The sequence below is a fragment of the Hordeum vulgare genome, chromosome 1H (genome assembly GCF_904849725.1).
Source record: "Hordeum vulgare subsp. vulgare chromosome 1H, MorexV3_pseudomolecules_assembly, whole genome shotgun sequence".
NCBI lineage: Eukaryota > Viridiplantae > Streptophyta > Magnoliopsida > Poales > Poaceae > Hordeum > Hordeum vulgare.
Window position 1 is genome coordinate 76,695,187 of NC_058518.1, and position 5,808 is coordinate 76,700,994.

Consider the following 5,808-nt stretch of genomic DNA (forward strand, 5'->3'; position numbering starts at 1 on the left):
GACGCTGGCCATAGTTGACGACTCGTATCTTGCGGTACAACTCGTATGAAACATATGCATCTTTTGCTGCATACTCAATGTTGATACAATCAAGTGGGGCCTTCTCCCAAAGTTTGTGCTGAGAATTTGAGAAATTGGTCTTCATATCACCATATTCCTCGTCGATCAAGGCAACTGCCATATGAGCCATCGAAGTCCTGACATGTCGAAGCCTGAATACCGTTTGGAGATCAATGAGGCAACCAGTTGGTATCTCAATACTGAAGCTGTACCTCATCTTCAGCTTGTCGTTCGTTATGTCAACGGTAGCAAAAGTGATACCGCTGCGAAGGAAGTCCATGAGTTCTGGACAATGCTTGTCACTACTGCAACAGAAACAAATTAAAATGGAACAAATGGTACATACTGCTGCAATAAGGAAACATGTTTCACTACAACTAAAGAGAAAATTATCTTTAGGATTCAAATAGAACATATGCAATGGAACCTAGAGAGATCACTATAGCTATCCAATGGAACCTAGAGAGATCACTAGCTAGACGCAATTTTCATGACTATGACATATCATATTGCTATCCAATGGAACCTAGAGAGATCACTAGCTATATGCAATTTTCATAACCTTGGATCAAAGAACACCGCATAAAATTGTATCACTACAACTATGATTTGAATGGAACATATTGAACCAATCAGATTTTTCAGATTGTGGAACACTATTCCAATCAGATTGTGTTCCCTTCAACTAATCAAAATTGTTTCACTACAACTATTTGAAGCGAACCAACTATGATTCCAATGGAACATATTAAACACTAGTTGATTCTAATACGATTTTTCAGATTATGGAACACTATTCCAATCAGATTGTGTTCCCCTTCAACTAATCAAAATTGTTTCACTACAACTATTTGAAGGGAACCAACTATGATTGAAACAAATAAACTTACAATGTCATTACCTTGGATCAAAGAAAGCCTCAAACTTACCTCGCCCATTGGAAGATCAAGACATGGTGTGCGAAGCATAGTTGGATGACGGCAACACCGCGTTGATCGGTCATGTACTCCAGATCAAGCCCCAAGAACTTCTCATGATCCATTGCGGCGTCAAGCCATCGTTCCTTCAACTGTTCAAGAAAATACGGCATCTCCCTGCTCTCGTTCGTGTACACGACATCGAGCATGGTCATTCCATGTGCGAGCACCTCTCCAAAGCGAGTTGGCATGGTGGAAGAAGAGAAGGGAAGAAGAGAGGAGAAGAACAGAGAGCGAGAGCGAGAGAGAAGAAGAAACAGAGAAATGGCGACTCTGCTTCGGTTCGTGCTTTTCATCGCCCGAAACGACGCGGGATGCAAACCGTTTAGGGCCTTTAGTCCCGAGTTGAGCCACCAACCGGGACTGAAGAGGTATACCAACGGTTGCCACCACTACGGCAGGCCACATGTTAGGCCTTTAGTCCCGGGTTGAGCCACCAACCGGGACTAAAGGGGGATACGAACGGTTGCCACCACCACTGCCCACCGTGTAGCCCTTTAGTCCCGGTTTGGGACACGAACCGGAACTAAAGGCTCCTTACGGGCCGGGACTAAAGCCTCGAGGGAGGCATTGAGAATTGGGGCGACGTGGCCGGGCCTTTAGTCCCGGCCCAGAGGCAGGCCGGGACTAAAGGGTCCCGGCCAAAGGCCCGTTTTCCACTAGTGAGTGGAGGTCATCATGGACATCAAATTTGTATATTAGCGCATCTCACGGGAAATATTTTGCTAAGTCATGAATCAATCCACGTGTAGTAGCATAGATACACATCATTCTGTAGCTGAGATTCAATTAGAGAGAGAAAGAGACAACTATTTTCGGTAGCCGCTGTGCATCAAAAGAGGAACTTTTGGTGGATGCTCTCCGTCAAATAGCAATGGAATTCTACTACTAATTAGAGAAGGGAGAGGAACTTACTGTGCCGACCCTGCATCAAATGCGCCAATGCAGCACATGGACTTGTCCCATCGGTCGCCGTCCAACAGGAGCAGTAGCACCACCAGGGCTCCAACTCAGCCCCGCACGATCCCTTCGCCTCTTTCTTAAGCCTCGTTCTCCCCCTCTTCCTCCTGTATCTCTCTCATCTCTCTCTGGCGTACCTCATCGCTCCCCCTCCGTGGCGTAGAAGACGGGCACCGCTAGGAGCCCAGGACCTCCCTGCCACTCATCGCCCCCTCTTCTTCTCCCTGCCTCTCCTCCTTCCTTCTATCTCTCCCCTCACATATGTCTCTCTCACACGTGCAACACCACCTTCGTCATGGAGAGACCCCGCCTAAGCTCGCCATATCGCTCGGAACCGGCGAGGAACGTTGTCGCCATGAGGTTGGAGTTCAAGCCCCACCGTTGGACCCCCTCCCGCGCCTCCTAGTTCGCCTCCACGTCGTAACCGCAATAGGATTCGGCCCCTGCCGTGCCTCGCCGACTCGATCAGGCTGGATATCGATGTCCGAGTGCCCAACGTCGTGTGCATCAGACCGCCGCATCTGGACTCGAGACCACCATGGGCGCTGGCCCTACGACGCTGTCCACCGAGATGAGCGCGGGGCAGTGCGGATCCCTCCATATCCGATGCAGGGAGGGGTGCGGTGGTGGTTGTGGGAGTGAGAAAGGGTGGTGGTGCAGGGGCCGGGCCGGGCCGTCTGGAAGGGTGGTGGTCGCGGGGGTGTGCGCCGAAGGAGGGAGTAGTAGGAGGCGGGGGCGGGGGCACGGGGCTGGGCAAAGACGTGGACAAAGTTGTGGGTTTCGTTAAGGAAGACTTTCGTTAACAGGGACTAGTAAGCTGCACGTGCAACGCACGTTTCAACTAATATTACTGGTTGCTGTGAGAATTAACATGTTCAGAAAGATACTTGAATGGTACAATTATTTTAGAAATAAACTATAATTTAAATGAGCTTTAAGATATGCTACAGTTTAACCCGCACACTATTGTGAAGACACAAATAATTATCCTAGTATTTCTTATGTGTTTACACAATTCTTAACATGGCAAAACCTTACAAGGTGCAATGCATGTCTAGAATGTTATAAATTAGATTTGCAGGTGCAGGAATTGTTTTAGAAACATAACGGAAATTTAGGAAACCTCAAGACACCATATAAAAACTACAAGATAGAAATAGTGAATGGCACGAGCTGCACTTGCCGGTTAAAGTCTGGAACCACTTCCTCAAAAAAAAAGTCTGGAACCACGAAGGGACAAGACAAACGTAGCAAGCACCAACTCTTACCCGGCGTACAACCGAGACGAAACAATACACCCAGGCTGTTAAATGACAGCAAAACGGCTACAGCAACACAAGTGATTGATTGAGGTGTGGAACACGAGACATAAAAAACGAATCCGGCAACTCATACGAAAAGATAAAGCATCTCGCTTACTCTTCAACAACAGCTAACTGCGCAGAAGACCATCATCAAATCAAATCATGAACATGTGATTTATTTCAGAGACGGTACACTGTCGGCTGTTCTTGGTACAAAATTCCTGTACCTATGTACAGTTTGGTCAGGCCTCCGCTGGGACACGACAACAACACAACATTAGAAACAGGCGACCCAGTTGCTGTGGCTCAGGAAACTTCGATGTTCGTCAGGCGTCTGCCTATCGATACAGGGCCACCATAGCACCGCTCGAAGAGGCTGTAGGTGAGTACCAAAAACCGGAGGAAGGAGCAGAGTGGCCGCAACAGGCAAAAGGGCCGGCATCGAAGCTGAAAAGGAATAGCGTCATCGCTGATCTGACTCCCTATGGCTAAATCAGGGCACATTTGGTACTACAAGTGATACAGTGGCAAAATCGTTATCGGAATCATGTTAGGTGCCGAACCCGAACGACGACTTGCTCCTGCTGCCACCTTCGCCGTACTGTTTGTTCCATTTTCTTTGCTTGTTCATGCTCGTGGCGTCGAAAGCAACGGACGGGCTCACCTGCACGGTGGGAGAGAAAACAATCAAACATGAAACATAAAGTCATCCAACTTTAAGGGCGCAGTCAACAGACGGTTTGTTTCTAATTACCTTGGCTTTCGCTTGGACAAATTCATCCAGCTTTAAGGACCTTAAAGAAGTTTTCGTACTGCCTGCAGACCCCTAAGAGAAAGTGATAACCAGGTGAGCAAAGACATGACGATAAAGATCCACGGTGAATAAACCTGGAATGCAACAAGTAATACTGAAAGCAAGGAAATTCCACCTTCTTTTCTTCTTCTAGCAGTTCATGAACTGCCTGTACGCTGCAGCTACACATAGGTTCTGCAGAAAATGTGCCAAGCAAGTTACAAATAGGTGAAATAGGTGGACAACAGATAATGTGGCACGCAAGGAAGAAGAATAGAACATCTGTGGATGACTTGAGCATGATACCTTCAAATCACTCCCAGAGTAACCTTCTGTTGCATTGGCTAGTTCGTCGAATCCAAATTCAGATTCTAGGTTTTCTTTGGCAAGTAAAATCTTGAGAATTTTCATCCTATTCTGCGCATCCGGAAGGTAGACGTATATCCTGTGGGTCATCTTGACATATCATGACATTTAAGTCACTCGAGCCAAAACAATACTTTCCCAGGCACAACACAAGCACATCAATGCAGATTTTACCTCCTAGGCAAACGCCGTATTACAACGTCTTCTAGATCGAACGGACGATTTTTGCACCAAGAATAAGGATCCTTTGACTATCTTTGGACCTTAGACCATCCCAAGCTGCCATAAATTCATTGCGCATCCTTCTCGTTGCTTCATGTTCCATTGCACCACCCCTTGCACCAAGTAAGCTGTTAACCTGCCATTAGCAAACCAAAATTGCATGAGTTAGGAGATTATGCATGACCTGTCAAAATGATAAGGATGCCATCCTGAATATAAAACACCTACTTCAGTATGTTTGATAAATGAAAACTCACATCATCCACAAATATGATAACATCAGCTAGCCGACTTGCAAACGAGAAAAGGGCTTTGGTGAGCTTCTGAGCGTCTCCAAACCACTGTTGACAGAAAAATGATGGTAGTGAATTAAAGTTGTGAAATAATGGATGCATTTCAGGAAAAGAAAACTCACACAAGAGATGAGCTTCGATATTTGGCTTCATTCATGTAAAGCAGCAGCCCGCACTCAAGCAGCATGGAGAAACTGTAGATCAATGCAGTGCTGAAATTAGTCTAGGAACTAAGAGAGATTGTGATGCCTTTCTTAATTATTTTGTGGCTTACTGGTTTCTGCTTTTGATTTTTTAAACTACTTTTAGTTCAGTCTTCTCATGTTATATTATCCTACACTTATTATATCTATTTTGTACTTATTTGGTAAGCTCATCCTTATGCCCACTAATAGACCTAAATTTATCATCTCTAACCTATGTTTATTTCTCCATTTTCTTATTGCACCATGAAGAAGGCTCACTTACAGACATAACAGTGATGGCGGCGCTTACAAGGAGGTGGAAGGCGGCGAGGACGAGCAAGGCGGCGGCTACGGAGCCTCTGCTGCCACTGCGTAGGAGCAGTGGGCCCCAGGCGTAGACGACGATGGCGTAGTAGGAGGCGGCGACGAGCGCGAGCATGAGGTACCCCAAAACCCGCAGCCCCTGATCTCCTCCTCTTTGTCACATGTATCTTGGAAAAGTAGTCATCATGAAAGCTTTAGACGGAGTACAAGGGGATTCCATTAGCTTTAGAAAAATCCTAGTACAAGCGAGCGTTCCAGTAGAAGATTAGTTTTGGAATCCACACCATACACAAATTAAATTCTATTTTTGTTATATAACTTATA

At 46.1% G+C, this 5,808-nt stretch overlaps 1 pseudogene; it reads right to left on the reverse strand.

Annotated features, from left to right (window-relative positions):
* Positions 1–3,583: 3,583 nt before the first annotated feature.
* On the reverse strand, positions 3,584–5,599 carry LOC123396832 (annotated as a pseudogene).
* Between the last annotated feature and the right edge of the window lie 209 nt (positions 5,600–5,808).